This window comes from Amblyomma maculatum, chromosome 2 (genome assembly GCF_055883805.1).
Source record: "Amblyomma maculatum isolate TAMU_Amacu chromosome 2, ASM5588380v1, whole genome shotgun sequence".
In the NCBI taxonomy this organism is placed as follows: domain Eukaryota; kingdom Metazoa; phylum Arthropoda; class Arachnida; order Ixodida; family Ixodidae; genus Amblyomma; species Amblyomma maculatum.
Genome location: NC_139345.1, coordinates 159,703,967 through 159,729,589, shown reverse-complemented (window position 1 = coordinate 159,729,589; position 25,623 = coordinate 159,703,967). Strand labels below are relative to the sequence as shown.

The following is a 25,623-nucleotide window of genomic DNA, read 5'->3' as shown; positions in this document are numbered from 1 at the left end:
TAAAGTATTCATGTTTAGTACGACGTCCGTCTAATAAACACATGCATGTAGGAGCGTTGACAGTATAGTGGGAAGAAGTACAGCCGGATAAATATTACAAAATATTGCGAAATAACACCGAGGGTAGGCGTTGTGATGGGGCAGGACGTTTTTTGTTCTAGGCAACGCCAGTTGGTTACGGAACATGGAGATATAAAACCTGGCAATGAAGCACTTTTTAGTCACCTAGCGCTTGGCGTCCGTCGTTTTCCTCGCTTCCTCGCAGGGTTTGTGCTCGTGCAAAATGAAGGCTCTGCTTGTGTGCGCACTGCTCATCGCCGAGGCCTTCGCCGCCAAGGGTGTCAACGAGCTCTGCGGTAAGCGCACATTTGTAATTGATTTCTGCTTTTGCTACAATTCAATGCTGCTCTTAGATTTGCTCTTGCTCTCCTTTGCTTGACGAAAAGTCCGAAATCAATTTTTAAGTGTACTACGGCGCAGAGCCGAAATTTATGAGAACCTGCCCTATGAGAATTGCTTTACTCAGGCGGCGCATCTCATTTTAGTCTTTGTTATTCATGACGCCAACATTTAATAAACGTTAACCAAATGGCTAGTTTCTTAGTCTTCCAACGTCTGAAATACCGAGAATGAGGTTCAGTCGATCGGGCCAGAAATTTCTCTAAAAAAAAACCTTATCTGACCTCTTCGAGAAAAAAGTGCGATGGAAAGTAAATTTACGAAATGAAACAGGCAAGTAAATTAATGAAATGATAACTGAAACAACATGGAAGTCCGTGGACGCGCGAATTCCAGCTACTTCCAAAGTGCCAAGAATATGTGTGCAAATAAATAAAATGGAAAGATGTTTTTAGTGGCCCCATTTATTTTTTATATTGCTGCTATTGTTGCTGTACGCCTACTGTTCCTAACTTCTGCTCCTACTGCTTTTAAAATAGAAAACTATCCGCTTCTTGTCCATAGATCATCGCTTCCTCGAGCGTTCCCTTGAGCAAAAAAAGCTCCAACTGAGCATTTAAAAATACCTCTTTATGCCAAGAGCATTTAATGGGGTTCAACAATTATGCCGGAAATAAAGGATTTTGAAACACTTCATTTAATTCCAACCGCATTTATGTTACTTGTCCCGTGGATCACAACTTTAAACGCCTGTTATTCATAAGTTCAACGTTACTCTCTCTATAAAGTCGTTACTGAGAATCAGACCGACGTTAAAAGCCGCCAACGTGTCTTGGGGCCGGGAAAAATATTGCTATACCATAACCGTAGCAATGCCGACCTTCTGTTGTGAGAGTAAATATACAATGTTTTAATGGTTGCACATTCACTGCGCTCACTTTCTTAGCGCCACACGGTAACAAATCTCAAGAAAGGTGGTCAACGTACGAAATGCAGGCATATACTTGTATCATGCGTCTCTAACAAAGGAATATTAAGAGCCGTATAGTTTAGAACTACAGGGCTTGAGACAGACTGTGCTCTTCCGAGTCCTTTCACTGTCACGAACGTACCGGCACATTTTCGTGCTCCCCCCCGCCACAGTGGCACCAACGTACGTGTACGTTCTCTATCGTGCTTTCAAAACTTCGCGCCTGGGAGCTCAGCTGATGCGCTTGGACAGGCTGCGCCATCTGTAAAATCTTGGTACATGTTCGTATGTTGGCCCTGCGTTGTGTTGGTTTGTATATATTGAAGGTGTATGGAGCGACCGCGCCTACCCCCGCCACCTTATTTGATGGCGGGCGCGGTTGCTAGGCGCGCTTTGCTCTGTCGCGTTAAGTGATCATGCGGGGCGCGCGTTTCGCAGTGCGTGCGTGCGATTACGGATTCAAGGGTTTTTCTGCCATCTGTCGCAGGTTTGCAGGTTTTAATTTTTATTTGATCCATTGGTGTGTGTGCTACGTCGCGTCAAGTTCAGGGGCTGGCGCCGTTGCCTCTCCAATGACACATGACCGTTGACACATGACTCGATCACTGCTTTCGCTCTCTCTTGCTTCGCTCTTGCTTGCGGCTAGCAGCAGCAAAGGAGGTTGTTTTAACCTCTTTCTATCTCCCTCTGTAATCTTAAGTTCACAACATGCCATTTCTCTCCGTTCTGCGGGCCACCGAAAGTGCGACCTCCGTGCGCGTGGTTACTTTCGGATGGCTGTCCGCGCGGGACCTTGGACTGCAGACCGGAGCGATGACACTTTTGATTTTAAATACGGGACGAGCTAATTTCACACTATTAAGAAGTATCGAGCAGGGTTTATCTTATATTATCCTCATTTATCAAATTTATAATAAGGTTGATAATGATGATGACGTAATTAACACCTGCAGAACACTGAAATGTGCATATTCATTCGATTATGTTATTTTTATACCTGGCATAATAAAAAGTAAATCCCTAAGCTCGTTCTCTTTGTTATCCGGTATATATCCTGTAGGAAATCTGTTATCTCATTACCGATACATTCTTCTTTTTATATGCTGCACAGCCGTTCTCTGTTTACGTTGCCGTACGTCCCCGTTTATGTCCAGGAAGGCCAAACGCAAAGGTCTATTTTCCAGTCTACATATTTCGATGCATTGGGTAAGCCCAAACAGATCTAAGCGCCTACCGATTCTAAAGCCGTTATGAAGTTCTCCGAGTATCTTCTTACTTTCTAGACATGATAGCATCTTTAAGTTCACCGCCTCTATAACCAACCTCTATAAAATAGATATTATGGTAATCGGCCTATAGAATTTTATGTGCTTCCTATCTCCTGTGCTTTAATAAAACAAATTCATTTTACTCTGGCGCCAGCTGTACTTCTTGTGCCAAGTTCATAATTCAGCGTGATTTGAATTTCATCTATTCCTGTATATGTGCTTTTAGGGATATTTTTCCGCCTTTTTCCAGTTTAAATGGGTCCGTTCGAAGCTGCTTTGTATTCGGCTATCTTGCGTTGCTCCCTAGTGTATGGAGATCACCCTATCCTTGCTCTAACTGGCTCGGCTATGAATAATGTAATGTAGGTCCCAGCGTTGTCACCCTTTAAACAATTTCCCTCGTGATCCTAAATCCGGCCCTGTTTTCTATGATTATTTTGACCTAGCCAGCTTATAGGGTTCCAAAATCTTCTTGGCCCGCCGCTTGTGGCATCGTGCATTTCAGCCATCCAGCAATGGATGGATTGCTTTATTTTAATTTGGACAAGGGCCTCTACATCAAGTTTCTTTTGTCGAACAAAATTCCCATTTTTGGTCTATTTCCTCCTGAGATACCAGCGCTTTCTTTGCCTCTCGGTGTTCTCTTGAAGCTGCCCGTCGTTGTTCAATGGCTTCCCTGATTTCCTTATTCCACCAGCTCCGTGGCTTCCTTTTTCCATTCCAGCGTATCGATGCTCCTTCTTAATATTTCTCTTCATGAGTAGTTCTACCTGTTCATAATCCCAGTCTTCCATGGGCTGTTCTCTATTGCTTGCTCTATGTCTGCTGCTATCTGCGCTATTTGATCGTCGTTTAAATTTGAGTTTATTTTTTGTCTAAGTTTCATTCTGCTTTTTATCAAGGGTCCCATCTGCAGACCAATATTTGATCCCTTCCCAGACTAAACTCCCCTTCTTCGTCTATTTCCAGTTTTGCGAGCTTGCTATAAATTCCCTGCGACATTAGACAGTAGTCAATGGTACTCTGCATGTTCCGGCATTCCCACGTGATCTGGCCCTCCTATTTTGTTTCTCAATATGGAATAACTAGGTTGTGTCGGTAATAGAAATCTTGCATTACCTTCCCGTTACAATCCGAATATTCATCCAGTTCGTCGATGTGGCTGTTTGTGTCCCCCGTACAATAATATCTGCCCCGTCCCCAATCTGGCTTATATAGTCACTGAGACATTCAACGAGATCTTTGTTATCCTGCCTGCATTGGTGTGTCCTGTTCCTAAACTACCCCTAGCCAAGTCCTTATGCCGGCAATTGTTCCTGATACCCATATATGTTCTTTAGTAGACAATTTTATTCTTTGCCAATTTGTTTCTTGGTGTATCAGTATACCTCTCCCTCACCCTTTTTCTCCGTTCTCGTTTTGTTGCACCCTTCCCAGACGCAGCTTCTAGATCCCGGACAGAAGTATCGCATACGACTACACTCCTATTTCGTCGTCCTTCAACTGCTGTTCTATCTCTGAACCTTTCGCTATCTTTCTACCCCCTTGCATGTTTATGTATCTTATCCTAGTCTTAAATAGTTTTTTACTTTTCTTCCTCGACCGCCTCCTTGCCATTTTTGGGGCTTAGCCTCCGTTATTGCGCTTTCTTCTGCTTCACTTACAACTAATCTTGCGCGCGGAGCCCTCATGGATCCCTTAAAAAAGCTAAAGCCCTGCCCGCCAGGCGCCAGCCGATCTCTGCGCCCACCCTTCTGTTAAAATTAATGCAATCTCTTTGAAACCATTTGCCAAAACCAGCTATATGCCCCTCCCTGTTTACCCCAACCAGCTGTGGTAGCTGTGGTGCCGTCTGGCGTCGCAGGAGAAAAGATCCCTGGCAAGCGTGGCACGTTTTCGTAATGATGCCAGATGATGCCACAGCTACCCTTCGACGGAAAATTGGCGTTCGCGTCTTTTGCTCATTCAGTCTCGTCGCAGATGGCTCTGTATTCTCATTATGAGGGGCCAAACCAGGTAAGTAGCACCGTAAGACTGACTACACTACAAAAGGGACAACAACGCGCAAGAATTTCGCGCAATTTTCGTGCAAATAAGCTTCCGGTTGAGGCAGGATAATGTTTTCAAAATGGTTCCGATAAAGTTGCAGAAAAAATCTCTATAATTTGTGATGCCATCGAGGAGATTAAAACTCCTAAACTTATTTGGTTATCCTGGAACAGCGTTTCGGTACATCATATCAGAAACAGTGGAGAGACATATGTGCCATATTGGCCCTTTTCTTTTATGTACAAAGATAATAATATTCGTGAGCACCATTCTACTGGCCCTCCAATTAAGATGACGATGGTATTAGACCTAGGCAGTTGGGAACAGTTTATGAAAGGATGGCAGTTTAGTAGCTTTGATCAGTTAACGGGCAAACAGGTTCCCGAAATGAAGCATCTGGTTCGTGCATCCATCTAATGTGAATTCTGGAGAAGCCCATATGCATTCCTACGTTCGAATTATCCTGCTCAAACTGCTTCTTTCCTCGCTCATTCCAGGGACATAGACGTTGTCTTAAAATAGCACATGGGTGACTTGCATCTTTATAAAGCCGTTCTTACAAGGCGTGCATCTATTTGCGTGGGGGTTGTTGAGGAATTTCTGGTTATTTGGAAACACCGTATCGTCTGGCCTAAAACTGCTCATGTTTATAGGCATTGTCAAGAGAAACTCAAGTTTATACGCAATCAATATGACTCGTCAGACATTCCAAGGACTCTCAGACGTCTTCTATCGAGGTCGGACTCTGTAAGGTACTTATGAGCTTAAAGCTGATTTAGTACGGTTTGTTTTGTGTCATTTTCACTGAGCGTTTCACACACACACACTGGCTGCTCTGAATCGCAGGAGGAAGTAAGTCATAGCTGCACAACAATTATCGCAGAAGAGTGGTGACATATAACCATGTCACCATGACATCAAGAAAAAATATATCTTGCATAATTTTTTTTGCTTTCCAGCCTTGAGCGACGGCCGGGTTAAGGCAGTGGTGGACTGCATGGAAGACCATGTTAGTTCTCAGGTACTGTTCATAATTAGACGACGTTTTGTGCACCAGCACATTCAAAACCCACTAAGGACATAAAATGCAGGATACATCTGCATTCCTTCACATGTGTCTAAGTGTTCTAAATGATTATTTCTTATGCAGATCAAAGCGCTGGTGAAGGGGTACAACATTGTTCAGGTTATTAAGAATATGTGCAGAAGCAACGTCGACTTGGTAAGTAAACCATTTTGTTTTTTAGGAAGATGGCTGCTTTGGTTCGTAATTCTTCTGAAAACTGAGCTTTCACGAAACGCAACACATGTTGCTTTTGATGTTAGTGCATGAGTCTGTAGAAATATTAAGTTTACACAGGCAGTCAGGAAATCTATTCGACACACTGTTATTATTGAGCTGTCTCTGATGACAAAGTAAGTTAAAAGCATCGCGCAGAGAAAATGTTAGTTAATGAAATTAGTAACCATAAGCAACGCAGCGCTACCTCAGCATTGAGTTCTGCCGTAAATATTTCGCTTAAGGTGTTTAGCGACCCAAAGTTACTCGAGCACTGTAGTTTGTTTCTTTATAATTTTTACCTCTTTGCGCGCGCGTGCGCGCACGCACGCACGCGCACACACACACACACACACACACACACACACACACACACACACACACACACACACACACACACACACACACACACACACACACACACACACACACACACACACACACACACACACATATATATATATATATATATATATATATATATATATATATATATATATATATATATATATATATATATATATATATAAGATTACGTGGCAGCAAGCCGCTGAACACAGGAGAAAGGTAAAGGAGAGATGATATTTGATGACAGTGAGATCACGTTTAATAAAATGTTGACGGCCTAGCGCGAGCGCTCCTGCCGCGCCACTGCCCACGTCTTCCTGTTTCCTCGTCTGTAACATGACCCGGGGCCACTGTGCGATCGTCTCGATCATAGACGAGGAGGTTTGTCAATGCTGATGACTCCATGACATGATTATGGCGTGCTTAAATGGCTGAAGAACCAGAGAAAGAAAGAAGAAAACTGCTTGCTACCAAGGCATTCCTGGCATGACTCGTCGCTCAGGATGCTTTCGGACTACTGGGCTTCAATATCCGATGGCCGAGGCACAGGCACGCACCGCATGGCATGTGCAGGGGTCATGTGTTCATGTGTTGCGACGTCTTGGATCGGTGTGGTCTCAGGTCGGCAAATCGAGTCAATAGGGTACATAGTCTTCGGCCGTGTCGCTGTGTTTTGAAGTCGTGTGGGTGGCTTCTCGGGTCAGTCTCTTTAGTGTGTTGTGGTCAGGGTGGAGGGCGAGGGACGGGGTGGAGGAACGGCAATGTAGCGTCGTGTCCGACAGGCTGGGGATAAGCCAGGCGATGTGCTCCATGGAACCCGCTGCCGACGGCGCAAGCAGAACCAGGGCGCCGAAGCTCCGGTCCAGGATGATGAGGGATGATACACCCAGCACCTCCACCAAATGTTACGTGGCGCAAGCCGGTGAAAAATAGAGAAAAATAACAGAAAGATGATGTTCGACGACAGTGTGGTGACACCTAATGAAATGTTGACGGGCCTAGCGCGAGCGCTCCTGCCCGTGCCACTGCCAGCTTCTTCCTCCTTCCTCGTCGGTAACAATATATATATATATATTGTAGTGTAGACAATTACCAACGCTCGGTAATTGTCGACGATGACAAAGACGACGAGCGTATGTCGGAAGGCGCGTGCTCTAGACGGCAGACAAAAGACGAAGACGCAAGAGACTGACGTGCTAGTTAAACGTTCTGCGCCACGGTTCACCTAAAGAATTGCTCAGTGACCGTGGCCGTGTTTTTCTTTCCGAGACCATTGAAGCACTTCTTCAGCAGTGCCGCATTGTCCACCGTTCTACCTCGCCCTACCATCCGCAGACAAATGGCATGACGGAACGTTTTAACCGCACCTTAAGTGACATGCTGGCCATGTATGTCGCGTCCGACCACTCAAACTGGGACCGGCTTCTCCCATTCGTCACGTACGCTTATAATACTGCCATACAAAGCACGACCGGCTTCTCCCCCTTTTTCCTTCTATACGGCCGTGAACCCACCTCAACTATGGACACGATACTTTCTTATCGCCCTGACACCTCCGAAGCGACCACCGTCTCTCAAGCAGCAGCATATGCAGAAGAATGTCGCCAGTTGGCCCGCTCATTTACAACCCAGAACCAAGGTCACCAGCAGTTCCTTCGCGCACCGTCTTGTCCAGCTCCTTCATACAGCACAGACTCCCTCGTGTGGCTTTGGGTTCCTGCCACCCCTTCCGGCCTCTCTACCAAACTTGCTTCCAAATACCATGGCCCATATCGGGTTATTTGCCAGACCTCTCCGGTGAATTACGTTATAGAACCGCTTGTACCGACACCGGATATGCGTCGCCGCGGGCGTGAAACAGTGCACGTTGACCGCCTCAAGCCCTGTTACGACCCGCCTGTTGTGTCCACGCCACGAGTCGGCAGGATGCCTCTTTTTTCTCCCGGGGATAATTGTAGTGTAGACAATTACCAACGCTCGGTAATTGTCGACGATGACAAAGACGACGAGCGTATGTCGGAAGGCGCGTGCTAGAAAAAGAAGACGGCAGACAAAAGACGAAGACGCAAGAGACTGACGCGCTAGTCAAACGGTCGAACACCGACCTGAGCTTCAACGCACCCTTACAATATAAATATATATATATATATATATATATATATATATATATATATATATAGGAAAGAAGGCAACAGTCGGCGAGGCCAAGGAAAGGATTGGGGATTGTACTTTGTCTTTTTTTCAATTTTTACTTCGGTAATCACATAAATTAGTAATGTAATCTGTTTAGGGGCAAGATTAACATCAAGTAGAAGGAAAAACAACGTGGCGATGGTGGGGACCGAACCCACGACCTCCGAATATCGCGTTCGTTGCTCTTCCAACTGAGCTACATCGGCCGCTGTCCCACTTGCTACTTTCTTGGGTATTAATGTTGTCTGTATACAAACCTTGAGAGTGTTCACCAGCGCCGCTCTCAACCATAGCGGTGGACGTGGAACGTCCTGTGTTACCGTCAGCGTCACGTAGAACGTGATCAAGAGGGATGACGAAAAGCTGTGCTAGAACCCTCTTACGCTACCTATGGCTTCAAGACAGCCAGAACCGAGACCCCCGCAGGCTACAAGCCGATAAATGAAGGGGAAATGAGGGTACTCGTTATAATATATATATATATATATATATATATATATATATATATATATATATATATATATATATATATATATATATATATGTATAGAGAGAGAGAGAGAGAGAGAGAGAGAGAGAGATAGTCTAGTGAGAGAAGGCTATTGAAAGCAGGCTAGGCCGAGACGGCAAGGCGAGCGATGCCTTGTCTAGCGTTGTTTTAATTCGATCACGAACTCAGGCGAGTAATGGAGCCGGCGCCGCGGGACGATGATTATGGTATGTACAAATGAAAGAAAAAGATCATGCATGTACAAGTGAAAGAAGATCCATGGAAGATTCACAAAATCAGCCCAGGGGGTCGGAAGTGCCAGCCTGGTCGCTCCTAACTAACCGATGCACCGCGGCGCAGAAGCGGCTTCAAGCGAGAAACATGAACAATTTCAGTTCTATGGTGACGTCGTTCGGCTGAGGGGTCAACAGGCTTGACATTGTAGTTAACTAGAGAAGTTTAGCTGATTAACTCGCAGGAACCAAGGCAGCGGTGGTGGAATTTCTGACTAAGGCCAGGGGTGCGCAGTGGTGTATAAAGCAGTACTTCGTCACCGGGACGATAAGAGACCACGTGATGCGTAGAATCGTAGCGACTCTTGCGGTCTTCCTGGTACGCTGCTGTGTTGAGGCGGGCAAGATGACGACATCTGGCCGCACAAGATAACTAGGTAGGTACTGATGTGGAGTAGTTTGGCGTAGAGAAGAAGGAGGTGTTGAGAATTGTAGTGGGAGGAAGACCATAAAGGAGGAAAAATGGAGAGTAACCGGTAGTCCGCTGTACTGCTGTATTTTAGGCGAATGTGACGAATGGTAGAACAGTGTCCCAATTCGAAGACCCGGTGTGATGTACATGGAGATCATATCCGATAAAGTGCCATAAAATCGCCAGTCAGACCGTTAGTCTGTGGATGGTAGCTTGAGGTTGTCTTATGAAGGGTGGATGACGCGTGAAGTACTTCGGCAATGACTGTCGATAAGAACGCTTTTACTAGCCGAAAATGCGTCAAGCCATTCAGCGCTATGTAGCCAGTTGTGTCAAGTGCCAGCAGTACAAGCTCCCTACTTCCCGTCCACCTGGACCGCTGCGCCCTATTGCGCCTCCGACCGCACCTTTTGAGGAGGTGGGCATCGACCTCTTGGGTCCTTTTCCGGGATCTTCTAACGGTAACCGGTGGATAGTGGTATGTGTTGACCATTTCACTCGATATTCAGAAACATTCGCAATACCCTCAACCACTGCTTACGAAGTAGCCCTATTTCTTTTGCGATTTCTCGTCCTGCGCAATGTCCCTCCTCGAGTTCTGATAAGTGACTGTGGGCGCCAATTTAGAGCTGAAGTTATCGAAGGACTCCTTCGTCTATGCACCTGCGATTACCGTCATACAACGTCGTATCACCCTCAATCGAATGGATTTGTTGAACGGACCAACTGCACTCTGACCACTTTGTTGGCGATATACGTGGACTCTGATCACAAGAACTAGGATGACATCCTCTCTTTTATTACATATGCGTATAACACTGCACAGCATGAGACGACTGGCTACAGTCCGTTTTACCTCCTGTATGCTCGAGTCCCCCGCAGTAGTCTTGATACCATCCTTCCTTTCTCCCTCCACAACGAGCCTTCTATCGCCACTACTTTATGTCGAGCCGAAGAAGCTCGCCGCGTTGCCCGCCTCCGCATCATGGACTCACAGGAACGTTCGAAGGAGCGTTATGACAACCGACGCCCACATGTCTCTTATGTGACCGGTGATTTAGTGTTGCTGCGGACGCTGCTGCGCAAGCGTGATTTAGCCCAGAAGCTGCTGTTTCGCTATAGCGGTCCTTTTGTCGTTTTGGAGCGCCTGAGTGAGTGAACTATGTAATTTCACGCCGCACAGAAAGTGGCCAATGCTCACGCCGGACCGAGGTTGTGCATGTGGCTGGGCCAAAATGGCTCCATCCCCGGCACCTTCCTTAAATTGCTTGCCCTGGGGCTTCGTCTGCGAGGGAGGAAGTGTCACGTGCTTCGGTGAGTCAGGAAATGAAGCAGAGGCTGGAGAGAAGAAGAAGAAACGGAAGTCACAGTGGTGTGTGCTGGTGTTCCTTGCGTGACTCGCAACGCTTTAACTACCAATAAACACCCCCGTTACGTACTGAGTACGTAACAATATATATATATGGGGAGAGACTTAAAGAGAGCGCTTTTCAGTTGGATTTTGCAGTTATGAGGTAGAAAACGGGCGCTGGTTCGAATTTTAAATTCGTTTATTATTGATGTTGCGCCCTGCCTCTAGAGTACATGGGCCTCGACTTTCGAAGAAGAAACATCTCGCCCATTCCCCTGGACTGTCAGTCATCTGCGTCATTTTAAATAGAACTTTGAGCCCTAGGTTACTGCCGTTTTTACTCCATACCGATTCAGTATCGGTTTAAATACGGTACCATTAAGAAAGAACAACTTTGGTGCAATGAAATCATCGTCAATATTTATAAAATATTCCCTTAAATATTTAACACTCCACAAATATTGCAGTTTATAAATGTTCAATTATATTTAATAAATTTAAAAAGAAAATAAATATAATGCTAACTTTTGCGCCCCCTGTTCTGGCAGCATGCACCGAAACGTTGGCCCTTCAAATTTCACTCTGTATTTTGCATGCCAAGTTCTTTTAAACCACTAGCGCTAACATTTACGGTTTTTCGCGTTCCAAGATCGTACGAGCCACAGTTTCAGAATTGCAACCCAGCGTGACTGTCGCAATAAAAATGTGGCGCCATACAGCGTTATAAAATTGGAACCACATCCCGTGACTACACGAAAGTAGCATAGGAAGAACGGATTAGTTGCGGAAGTGCGCGAGCGAGTGAGTTCAGGCCTATACCTTCGTGCCGCTATTTATAACCTAGCCTGGCAGGTATAGATGGTAGACGCCTACGTGACACCATTTGTATAAAAGCTGTGGGCCACTGATTGGGCGCAGAAGGTTCGTGTTACGGTCCAACGATTTGGCGGGCCCTGCAGCACAAAATTGCTAGATAAATCGGAGCCTAGTCTACACGGTGGATTCGCAACAGCGAACTTTGCTCTCCCCAAACATGACCTGGGGATTTTGAAACAGCCAATATGGCAGAACAGTTCCTCTCAGGATGTACCGGACGGAGTCAAACGATTCGTCGTTTAGCGCTTTACACGCTGCTGTCTAAAGTTGGCTTCAAGCCAACTTAGATATAGTGAAAGAATAAATCAGATATAGCCAAGGTGGATATTTAACCATGTGATTTGGATATAAATGAGTTCATTCATTCATAAACCTCTATTCATGAGGATGGCCTGAGGCTTAGAGGGGAAGGGGGTGGGTTAGGTTAGGTTGAGGGCGCCAGACTCCGACATGAAGTCTAGCAGGGCACAAAGCTTGCACTTGGCGTTAACACCCCAGATCAGTGCAGAATCTATTCACCAGATGACGCTACTTCTACTTCGTAAATAATGCAATACAAATAAGCATGCAGTACAAAACGCGTCACAGAATTGCTAAATTAGTTTATAAAAAAACAAAAAAGATCAAAATAGATTTCTTGACCTGACGCTCGATAATTACTCCCTGCCGCAGTGTTAGCGCATATGAACCTTTTATTTGTACTCCTGCATGAGTAAGCTCGTCTTTACATAGCTTGGAAAGCTACCAAAATTAGAAATATAGCACCGCAAAGGAGAATTGTGATTCCAATTCCACCATAGATTTTATATAAAATCACTAAAAAACAATACACAGCCCTTCGATCGTAAACTTATGGCACTAAATTGTATTCCTTGTGTATTTTAACTGATTTAATAAACACAGAAGGAGTTCAAGTTGTCAGCCTGTAAAATTGCGTAGGCTGCTTTTTGGAGAGAGAACCCCTAAGAATATTTGTCATTACTGTATCACGTACATACGGTTTACATGGCGTGGTGATCGATGGCGTGTGTGTAATTTGCTGATTGTATTGTTCTATAATACATGTGAAGTATCACGAAATGCTCGTTGAAATTCTGCCAGGCACAAAATACCGACCGTTGCTTTATCGCTCCCTCTAACCTAAGAGTCAGTGATGGACAATATATTACCTTAAGGACGGCCAAGTACTGAGAATGTCTTGGATATTGCATGAGATAAACTGTAGCTAAATTCAGTACATACTAAATCTAATTGCTGCCTTTCTCCTTCTGAAGCCCTAATCGATTCTACAGAACAGGCGCCCTCAAACTGGGTTCCGCAAAACCGTACTATAGGGTTCCGTAAGTCGTTCCATGAGTTCCGCGAACTCCCTCAGAAACATTCTCCTACCCCCCCCCCCCCCCCCCCCCCCTTTCCCAACTCCCGGAACACACTTTCCATGGCGTAGTTCTATCTACGCGTGCGTACCGGGCATATTATCTTTTTTTGCTAAAAGAAGCATTAATGTGTTCGCGTATCCCAGCTCATTCTTAAGCTTCGAGCCGTCACAGGAAGCACGGTCCGCCACCCATACCTTTTAGAATTGTGGCAAAATGGTCGGGGCCTCCGGCTTGTGTGAAGAACACGTTAACGTGCCAAGTGAGGCATAGAAATCTGGTGAAAAATCAGTTAAGGTGGCATAGCACGTAAGCTCACCCATGTTAGGGGTTCGTATACACGTCAGTGTGGAGATAGAAGACATGCATGTTCTATATACTTGAGTTAGCCAAGCCAGGAAGACAAACGTGTAGCTTATTTTTGTCGAAAAGCCAGGGTCTGCCGAAAACGAGAAATACGAGCAATGGCGCTGTCTCCAAAGCACAGAGCGGCAGATAATCAGCGAAAGCCGGCCGAGTCATTACGGGATTCTGTGAGCAGGCCAGTGGATCGAGTAAGGTTTTTGCCACTACCCTGTATGGCTATAGGTTTCCGCTTTCTTGTTATTGATGTAGAGGTCTGAGAGTGAGTCTAAAGCAAGTATTTAAAATATTCTTTGGCTTATGAAGTTTAACGTTAACATGCTATGAGGGATGTCGCAGTAAACGGCTCGGCAAATTTTGACCACCGGTGGTTACTTAACGTGCGCTGACAAAGCACAGCAGAAGGGCGCCTTGATGTTCGCTTGGAATGGGAGCAGTTAGGGATAAGGGTAGATGGAAAATACCTCAGTAATCTGCGATTTGCTGATGACATTGCCTTGCTAAGCAACTCGGGGGATGAACTGCAAATAATGATTGATGACCTAGACAGAAAAAGTAGAAAGGTAGGCTTGAAAATCAATATGCAGAAGACTAAGGTAATGTTCAACAGCCTCGGGAAGGAACAGCAGTTTACATTAGGTAGCGAAATACTGGAAGTAGTAGGCGAATATGTCTACTTAGGACAGGTAGTAACCGCAGATCCGGCCCATGAAAAGGAAATAACAAGAAGAATAAGATTGGGATGGAGCGCATTTGGCAAGCACTGGCAGATTATGACTGGCAGCTTACCGGTATCGCTCAAGAGGAAAGTATACAACAGTTGCATCTTGCCTGTACTCAACTATGGGGCTGAAACGTGAAGAATAACCAAGAGAGTTCTACTTCAGTTGAGGACAACCCAGAGGGCTATGGAACGAAAAATGGTAGGGGTAACATTAAGAGATAGAAAGCGTGCAGAGTGGGTCAGAGAAATAACTTAAGTTACCGACATTCTAGGAGAAATTAAGAAGAAGAAATGAACATGGGCAGGACATGTAGTGCGAAGAGAGAATAACCGATGGTCGCTGAGGGTAACAAACTGGATTCCAAGGGAAGGAAAGCGTAGCAGGGGCGGCAGAAAGTTAGGTGGGCGGACGAGATTAAGAAGTTCGCAGGGGTCAAGTGGATGCAGCTAGCACAGAACCGGGTTAAATGGAGAAATATGGGAGAGGCCTTCGCCCTGCAGTGGGTATAATCAGGCTGATGATGATGATGATGATGATGATGATGTTCGCTTCTATGGAAGCAACGCCGCCACGACGTAGATTCGATCTCGCAACCTTGGGTTCGGCAGTCGAGTGCCATAACCACATATCCGGGCATTTCATGAAAGGCTTGCTGTCAAAAGCAAGTAAAATGATTCCCTACAAAACTTGTCCGGGGGAGGGGTTTCTTGGCACATATTGATGACTGTAGGGGTTCCATGGGGAAAGAAAATTCGCGAACCCTTGCAATGGATTAAAAAATGCATTCAGTTGTATATTTACCATTACAATTTAAAGCAATATAATGCAAGACTTGTTGAGTACTTGATATTTATGACGTACTGACGAATTTTTAAAGAGCTGTCAATAAAAGTCGAACATGTCGTTCTTCTAAGTTAGATAAGTTAGTGCAGGAAGGCGAACGAGGATCCTCATGGAGAGCGTCTGACGGGAGCCAATACCACTGTCATTTCATACCCATAAAAGCGCAACTTGAAAGTATAATTTTATTTCTTTTTTGATCCCTAAACCGGGAACACGAACCTCAAGATATTACCGGATGCCTGCGAGTTTGTAATGTCATTGATTCCGCTTTGTCTAGATTGAGGTGTTAAAAAAGTGTGATAAAATAGGACGGATGTAATTGATTTTAAATCAAAAGCATCAGCCACCGCAGGTAAAATAATTTTGCTTCTTTATATGCGGCATTAGAGTGAACCGCTGGAAGCCTCGCAGCGTTGAACATTTTACTTTTTGTTATCATATTCATAGCCTTCCATATTGCGCGCATCTTGGAGTCCGTTCAAGTCTACCGTGACATCTGGTTTCGTTACGTCGCCCAGTCAGCGTCGACCATGCCAGCTGCCAATTACCGCCTGCCAAAGAAATGAAGGCAATTTGTCGCAGCAGCGTGCCAACTTGTGGGGCGAAAAAGTCTCATTATTGGTCACCATACGGCTAACAGCCTCCTGATGCATGCTAGTAAGTTTCGAGGGTGTATGGCTTCAAACGATTGACACTGCCTGCAATGAGGCCACGTGGAATGTTTTTGTAGCGAGAGCTACATTGTCCACATTCTGACTATTTCTTCCTCCGGGGCCTGAAGAAGAAGAAGAAGTCCTGGGATTGTAGCTGGCAGCTGATATGGCCGCGCACTAACTGGGCGTATGTCTTCCTGACATTACTTATGGCAGGAGCTGCCAACTCGTTCTTATCTTTCAATATGCGAGGTTGATAACACAATCAGCCTACCAAAACCTTTGCATTCACTTTATGCTAAGGCCATGCAGGCACATTTATACGGCTCGGGTTAAAGCGGGGCTGTATATGTTGGCTGGTAGCTTACGCTATCGCGTCATCGCGAAGGGAAACAAAGAAAGAGGTGACGTAGTGGAAGGCTACGGATCACCTAAGCGCACTTTAGGGGTCAAACATTCCCCATATGGTATAAAATAAGCTAAAATCAGAAAGTAAGCTACAATGTGCAAAACACATGTCTTTACTTTGAAGCCGAACCTAAAAGTAGCCATGCAACTAGCTCTCGCGTATCTCTAGGTTTAACCACAAGATAAACCCCAGCTAATCATTTTTGTATACGAGAGTGCTGGTACATTCCCTTCCATTGTACCTAGTAATACGAAACTAGGTACCAGCTTTCAAATAGGGCCGTTCGTGGCTGTCGAAATGTACTGGATGCTACCGCTGTGGTGACGTAGCGCGTATGGTATCCGTTGGTTTTTGAAGTACTTGAGCCGGAAGCTCTGGGCTGATGCGCGCCCGTGGGTGCACAGAAGCGAAGATTTTTCCATGGATGCTCGGCACCGGACTTTAATAGGCCGCCGACAAGACTCTGATTCTTTTTAATGAGCTGAAGGAGCATAAAGAATGAACTATTAGGCCACCGATGTGGTGAATATTTATTTCGCTGCTAGGCGCCTGGAATCTTTCGTGACCGACACCGGCGGCGCCAGATTTTGACCAGCGAGCTAGAAGCCGCTATTTTAAACATTTTGGAACTAAAACCATTTGATAAGTGCTTTGCTTATGAAATTTTCTTCTCTTTTACAGGATGACATGCTAAATAGATTCGCCGGTGTAAGTAAATTTCTCCCTAAGCTTTTGTTTATTCGCGCATTCACAGTGCTGCGCAAAACCAGTAGCCGAATTTGCTTGCTGTCTACCTCCAGTTCCGCATGTCAAAAGTAAATTTATCTATAATTGCGCCACGTACAAACCTCTTTGATAGCGCATGTATGTAAAAATATTAAAAACGTCGTGGGGGAGATTGATAACCCTCCCTTTACCATACAACACGCAGACATAAAAAGAAACCTTTGGAACTTCTTCTAACAGAATTTATTCTTCCCTTAATCGAGTCTTCCTTTGCTAATCATACCGGACAGAATCCGCGAAAGCGGAGCATACCCTTCATGAACCGCTGCTTAAACATGAGTGGTTCCTTCAGGGACGCTCTTGCGAAAATCATGTCAGACCTTGTATAGTTCGAAGCTTTTAACGCTGCAGCACCGTTGGCATGCTTTGGGAAACGCGCGTAAACTATGCGAGAGTGCACTGAAGTATGAACTCGTCGTAGGGTATAATTAGGCATGAACCGCTGTTTTATTCATGACTTTATGACTTTTCTGCTTCATCGCAACCGATAATTTCGACAAGCACTAATTTATGTTTAGTGCTAAATGAGTGCTATGTAAACTGTAACGCAAAGCAATTGAGAAGAATATGAAACACTTTCCACCTCGGCAGCTTTATGCGTTTGCTCAAAGCACAATAAAGATTTCCTCGGCAGCAGCTTTTTGCTCCGCAAAACTTTGGATGCCGCGGTTGATTATTTCGTCAAAGATGTGCTCCAAAGCCTGAAAAACAAGAAAATGTGTTAATAGTCTAACAATCATTACAAGAGAGCATAACACCGCTTTTGCGATACCGGGATCAATAACTCTTCTTTTCATATCTGTTGTACAGATGCAAAGGAAAAAAATTACAGACCTGATTTACAAGTTTTTATTCGGGGCACGTTCAAAACTTCGGTATAACTTGAACATTTTTTCTTTGTCGGGTTGGCTTCTTTTCTCTTCCAAATAGTACTGCATTTTCCAAATGAACATTCTTACTGCAAACGAATAAGGCTGCCGACGTGAAGACATTGATGCTGCGCAGTGTTAGTGGGTCGTAAACATTCCTATCTTCTTCAGCTGGTGCTAGCTGTGTGTCGGGATGACTACGAATAAAACGGGCTGCGCAGGTTTAGGTTTGGTTTGTGAGGTTTAACGTCCCAAAGCGACTCAGGCTATGAGAGACGCCATAGTGAAGGACTCCATAAATTTCGACCACCTGGGATTCTTTAACGTCCACCGACATCGCACAGCACACGGGCGCCTAGCTTTTCACATCCATCGAAAAACGGCCGCAGAGGCCAGACATGGCGGACGGAGGATGTCCATAGAAATGTATAAGAACAACCGCACACAAGAAAAAGCGTTCGTTGAGCACACCGGCGTAAAACACGGTGTTAATTTTCACGATAGCACCCGTCTAGTAGGACCATCACTGAATGTAAATAAAGAGAAAAAAAGGCACACTCTTCAGCTGCTGCGCAAAGGTAGTTTTCAGAATTGTGGTTGTTGGCTGATAGACTTGCATAGCGCGCGTGACGGTGATCAGGCGGATGTGAATTAAGTCGAAAGACCTCTAAAGGATAGACGAAAGAAAGGAGAATGAATTGCTTCGAAAACGACAACCTGTTGAAGCTTTGGCCAAGAATAGGTTGTGTCATCGACTCAGATACATAGCGTTCAGCACCAAAGCAAGCGTCAAAACTCGCGTCCACATCACTCATCAAATAACAATATCCTGATTGTGTTTTGAAAAAGAAATAACGAGCAAGCTTGGGAAATGCCCTGTACAGACAAAATGTCGCTCATACCCCTTTCGTGTTCTCGACAAAGTCTTGTAGCTCTCGACTTCAACGCTTTAATTTGTCCGATATATATATATGATTGAAAGATAATAAGTACATCTGCCCCTCTTCATCAACCTGTAACTATTATAGCCAACGTTCTTCCAGTGGCCAGGGTTCTACACAACAGAACACGTACTAGTGCTCTTAATTTTTCATGAGCGCTTTTCTGGACCTTGGCCTTTCGGTTGTGAAAGTGGCTCGAATGCGCAGAAGGGCGCGCCTTTCACTTGTACTGGTCTAAAAAGGATGTTTTGGCTCGCTTTCACTCGTACAGTCATGAATAGGTGTCGTTTTCCGAAGGTTTGGAAGGGTGATTCAAGGCAACGGAGAAATAGGAGATGTCGTGTAGTCTTGATGGTGAATGAAGAGGATATATATAATTACAGATTATATACAAACGGCAACTGAACTTTCACTGGTGGCTTCACATAGAGCGGCCACCGCCCTAGCAAAAGGGTACATACTACTTACAAAACAAATGTCACCCATAAGAACACCGCTTAACTCCTCCAGAGAAAAACTTCGTGCCGAGCACGGAGTCGCCAGTTGTGCTCGACTGGACAGAACTAATCAACCATTTTTGATTGCCAATATTTAATGGCACCAACAAAAAATGACATGAGGGCGGTCTCTTGACATGATTCGCCTTAAAAGTACGCTGCCAATCAAGATCTTGATTAAAAATACCCAATCCCAGTGGGTTGGAAATAATCTCGGACCCAGGGCGCAGCATCCACGCTCCAATCTTTCTCCACACGCGGTGTCATACTCTCTCAACCGGCAGTCGTCCTCCCTTCTGTATCCCACGGTGTTCCGGGCGACCCGGCAGTGCCGCCGCCTCCTGATCCGAAGAAGCGGCGATGTACCTGTCTCGAAGGGGGCAGGTCCGAATCGCGTTTGCGTTTGAGGGAAAGCTTAAAACGGCTCCATTACCAGCAATTCCGTGTGTAAGGCGCGCAGCAGGCGACCATCGAGCAACATCTACTGCAAAATGTTCTGTGCCACTCTTCCAGTTTTTCGGGCCGAAAGCAGCAAATCTTCGCGACGCCGTGTGTTAAACAGCTCCACTAACAGTCGCGTTCTTTCATTAGTTGCGCACTAGAGGCACCGCCGAGGAAGCCTTACTGCAATATTTCTGCGAAGCGGATCTTCCCGGATCGAGTGAAGCGCAGGTATTGTCGCATCTTTAAAAGCGCCGGGCAGGTGGAAAAGAAAACAAAAATAGACTTCCGCATTCCAAGCATATTCGGGGTGCCATCGGCGGTGGCGGAAGGGAGTGAAAAAAAAAAAAAAAAAATGAAACGCTCCAGTCTTGGCTCTGTCGAGCTGGAAAAATGAACGCTGCCGTTATTCACGGTCTTAAATGTAGATTTCTATTTACGAAGCTTGGATGATGTGTGAGGAATGCCATTGTGCAGTCTCAAGAAATTTCTGCCACTTTGGTTCACTAAACTGCACTTACACCACACAAGTCGGCGAGAAGGCCTTCCGCTCATCTTTTAGATAAGAACACCGCAACAGGGACCGAATTAGGAAAAATTTACGATGATGCATGTAAGTGTGCGACCCTATGCACAGGTAAAGGCTGATGTAGTATAAAATGAAAAGTCGTACATTATTGCACTTAATGTTTGAAGGACTCGGGAGAACTGAAAGCCTGTCCGCAGAAGTACATTTGAAAGCTCATACATCCTTTCCTTTTTTACTTACAGCCGGAAAAAGCGGAGGCTATCAACAAGGCCTACGCGGAGTGCAAGTAATTGGTCGTCAATAACAGGCGACGGGCAACCCGCTCCATCCTGGACCAACAATTAGTTTAACGAACATAATGAAATAAAAGCATCAGTTGCAGCGATCTGCGATTTCCTTCAAAAATACTTGTGGCGTGCTAAAGCTGTGTAGGGCTGGCCGCCGTACACAGGAACGCAGAATCGAACAAGTTTAGTGTAAAGGTTGACTTTTCCGCCCTGTGATACAACTTGCTGTTTGTGCAGCAGCCAATGAGCATCATGATAAGCGAGTGTTGACTTCGAGAGACGGCTCATTTGTACATAAAAAAGTAGGTAATAGGAGGCTGATAGCGATATTCGAAATTCATAAGCACGTTATTCTTCTATGGTCCCGCCCAAGAAGAGCGCAATGCGCCCTCTAGATCTTTGTACTGCCGGCCATAAGGAAGGAGTGTGCATGCATCTACAGTGTGGAGACCTAGGTGCGGTTTTGAACATTCAACTGGACGCTTTCGGCTTTGTTGCTGTATGTACCCGCGCAAAATGCGGTGGTTGGTGCCGGTTGCCTTTAAAATCGGCGTTGAAAGGCTTGCGAAAGTGTGTTAACGCGATAACATAATGGGGCTTATTCTTCAAAAAACCTCTTATCGACTCCTGCAAGCGTGCCAACAGCCGCCAAACATTTCGAAAAGCATCCTGTTCTGTCGACAGAGTCTTGATGTCACAACAACATGGCTTCGGGCGAGATCAAACACCCCGTATTCAAATAAGCCAAACGAATTTTTGGAAGACCTAACTGAACTCAAAAGTGGCAAGGAGGATAAAGCTGATGTGGTTATTTTACAAATACATGTGTAGTGAACTATGCGATGATATCACGAAGACGAGGATGAACTATGCGAGGATATCACGAAGACGAGGATGAGAACAACGTGCTGCTGAGCTGCTCGAGCTCCAGGGCGGCAGGAAATCCTCACCTCCATCAAGTGAAAGGAGGTTTTATTGTGTTTTAAAAGGGATAATAGCCCTCTCTAAGCTGCACGACGAGCCGTACAAGAGCACAGCCAGCCCAGGCAGACATAAGCCAGCTCGAGCAGCGCAGCAGCAATTCGTCATTTTCATCCCCGTCTTCGTGATGTTATCGCATAGTTCACTACACATGCAGTAAATTTAAGCCAGTTGGGTTTGAAACTGGGGAGTCTGTACGCCAGACGGCATATACACCGCTATTGGCGTTTTTCAGTCCTCGAGCTGAATTAGCAAGGCCATTTCTTTCGAGTGAAGGAAAAACGTTTTAATTACTCCCCATTTACTGTGTATGATCAGGACCATTAGCACTTTGCTATCCACACTTGCGGTATCATTTCCAGTCAGATATATTGGCCACTCAGTGGACAAATCCAGCTCTCCAAGAGAGCATGAGGTCACCTGCTTTAGATTACGAGCTGGCTACTTCCATTTACGACGACTCTGCACTCTCATAAGGAGGTCGCGCCGCACAGAGGCTGAAAAGAGAGTCGGCCAGCCGCTGAACTTACAGCCACTGTCGTTGGTATATATCTTTCACACTGAAGACTTTTGGAGCTGTGTTTCCACGGACTCTCTGGGCCAGGAGCATTGCAGGAGAGAGTACCGTCCGCACTCAGAATCTGTGGAGACGGCAATGATGGCCATAGCCTTTAATATTCCTCAAACTTGCCAAGAAGCTTACTAACACTTTCTGAGCTGACTAAACAGGACGTTGTCAAGAAGTACTGAGTCAGATTTCCATACGCAACTCCAATATAGTTCCCACGATTATCTCATGTGGCAAGAATGAGGGGGCTAACACTCATGTACACCCAAGGTCCGAGGGAAATGTTCCCAGCATCTCGTGGTCTGGAAAGTCAATCTTCATTTTTAGTTCGGAGGAAGCCCCTGTGAAAGTTGTCCCGCAACCAGATCTCAGTTGCTTTGCCGGGTACCTTATTGCAGAGGCCCCGGTCAGAATGAATTAGGCTTGAGATATCTGTAGTCAGGATTAAATCGACCGCACGAATGCTCATGCAACATAAAGGTGTACTGTGAAAAACTGCGCCGAAATAAACACACCACAAGAAAGAAGACAATACAAATATGAACCAACTAGCCCAAGAAACGGTATTAATGCAACATAAAGGTACTGCTCACGTTTGCCGGTGTCATCATTGCCTCTGGTCTCATGGGCCTTCACTTGCTACGGGTCCAATACGTCTTTCGCTTAATAAGTGATTGTAGGCTCGATGATTAGTATTTATGATGGAAGGACTGCTAAATTTGCTGTAGATATCTCCATTGGAGCTTACAACATGTAACAAGATTGTGCAAATATGAAGAGATACTCGACGATCTCGAAAACAACCGATCTAGCTGCTCCTATAAATTAGTGGCGTCTTTGCTGTTTCTCTTCTTAGTTGCAATGCCGCACAATTAATGCGGCATCGCAATCCATGGATGCATGGAATAATTAATGCTTTCACTTCGCCTAGGCCTTCTACCGAAGATCTTGGTGAGATTCGCTGGTATCCGGAGTGGCTTACGCACTGTGAGAGGTCTCCTAAAATCTGCTCGTAAGACTTAGATGCACTGCAATTAAACGAGTCAACCTAATTCGACTCTAAAAGCGCTCGCCGGTTATCGCCGAGATTTGTCGCGCATATACTCGATGCCAGAACATTATCCTGGGACCGCACTTATGTGTTAGAATCTGCATCGAGCAAGTCGAACTTGCTCTTCAATGCCCACAAAGATTAATGATTTCTGTGTGCGCGTAGAAGTAGGTGGCATGATAGTTAGAGAGGGTATCGGGAAATCGTGTAAGGAGACGAATGATTTCATTAAGAAACGCAAAGTATGAAAGCTTCGAACCCTGCAGACAAAATAGAACTGGCAGAGATATTAAAATTCATCAAAAAACGTAAACGAACCGACATAAGGAAGTATGGGAAAACGTGAGAATGCTGTAATGAACGGGGGCAGCCTTAAAGTGGTGGAGGGAATATTGGGCACAGGCAAAAATCAGATGTATGCTTTAGTTACAAGGCGGGCATGTTACCACGAATATGGACAAAATATTCAAAATAGCCGAGGAGTTATATTCTGAGCTACACAGTAGTCGAAGTACTCAGGACACTAATTGAGATTGACAGTAATGAAAAGCAGTCAGACGTTCCGCGAGTGACTGAGGACGACGTTGAAGCTGTGATGCCGAGGGGGAAATTCAAGGTAATTGGTACATTATTCGACTAAACACCAGCGCTTCATTAAGTCTGACCATTGAAGAATGATGGTTTCGCATTCCTCACTTGTAATTCTAAGAATCACATTGAGATGCGTAGAGATGATATGAGAATCATTGGAGCTCCTCAGGCGGCATCGCATAACCCAGTGCTGCATGAGTCAATATCGAAACCTCTTAGCTTGGTCGCTTCATAGAGACTACTAATGCAACTTGGCCACCTGGGAGAGATGGTAGCTGGGCAATCCCTTCTTCAGTGTATCCGCAAGAGATCGGAGTCGAGAGCCTACTTGGCACTTAATACTCTTGCTTCTCTAGGCATTAATGTTCGAAGGCAAAGGAAACGGTTGAAACCACCCTGGAAATTTCCGACCCTCAACTCTAAGGTAACGATTCCCCTTGTGAGCGCAAAATGCAGCTCTCCTTTCGCGGCAACGTGTTCGCTCGTACTGGAATATTAGGAAAGAGAGTATGATCACCATCGTCACATTTTCACTGATCGTTCCGTACACAAGGTCGGAAAATCTAGCTGAGTGGCTTTTCACATTCCTTCTATAAATTATAAGTGGTCCGCTAGCTTTACTTAAGTCGTATCCTCCACAACGGCCGAAAGTATTTTTATTGAGGTGGCTTTACGGAAGTTCGGTCTTGTCCGACTAAACTTGTTGTCATCCTAACAGATGCAAAATCTGCCGTTTAAACCTTAGAGCGCGGTTTTCCTGCTAATACGTTGTGCATAGGCTTCATACGCTTGGTGCAGAATCTGCACAGCAGAGGCTTTATTTTACATTTCCAATGGGTGCTCTCACACATAGGGGTCAGAGAAAACGATTGCAGTCTCGCTCATGAATCATTGACAGGTATGTCCTCAAATACGTCCCCAAAAATAAAAAAGACTCTTCAGTGAAACGATACTCAACCATTTTAGTACCCCGTGTAGTGCGCCCCACAAACCATTTTCGACCAAGGAACTGAGAAGACATCAAACTACTCTACTACATCGAATTCGCATGGGCTCTGCTTGTATGCTGCTGCCCAGATGCATAAGATGGGCATTGCATCCTCTCTGCTATTTTCTATATGCGGTGTTTGCGGTAATATAGCACTTTATATTATGTGCTGTCCAGAGTACAACGCAGAAAGGCGTGTGATACTGATTTACTTCAAGAATACAGGAACCCTTGATGGTGCATTTTAGCACATAGTCTACCCGAATCGAAACCAGGCATACAGAAGGGAAGCTTCACGGCTCATTTTACAATTTCTGCAGGAGAGTGATCTGGACTCTAGATAGAGACAGCTGGAGTGGACTATGTTCTAATGGGAGTGAATGTTTGCGTAAGTGGTGTCTTCTGAAGTGGACTATGTTATACTACAGATGATTGTTTGTATATATGGTGGCAGCTGGAATAAACTGTGTTCTACAGGGAGTGAATGTGTGCATAGATAGTGTCTTCTAGAGTGTGCTGTGTTATACTGTGAGTGAATGTGTGTATAGATGGTGGCAGCCGGAATGTAGTGTGTCTTATTGTGAGTGGCTGTGTTCATAGATGCTGACTGCAGGATTGAATTATGCCCTTCTATAAGTGACTGCGCGCATAGTGGAGCCAATTTAACAGATATCATGGATTTTTCAACACATAAGTGACGCTACGGTAGAGTAATTGCCGGCAGAGTAAGCAAGGCTAATCCCATCTGTAGCATACAACTCGACTCAACTGACAAAGGATGAGCTTAAAAAAAGCTT

General features: G+C 45.2%; 1 long non-coding RNA gene across 1 annotated transcript; it reads left to right on the top strand.

The window, feature by feature from the left end:
• The first annotated feature begins 247 nt into the window (after positions 1-247).
• On the top strand, positions 248-20,650 carry LOC146200287 (uncharacterized). The gene is made up of 5 exons (XR_014704672.1): positions 248-356; positions 5,646-5,707; positions 5,837-5,908; positions 16,979-17,005; positions 20,603-20,650. It is a non-coding gene; the product is annotated as an uncharacterized LOC146200287 (long non-coding RNA).
• Positions 20,651-25,623: the final 4,973 nt, after the last annotated feature.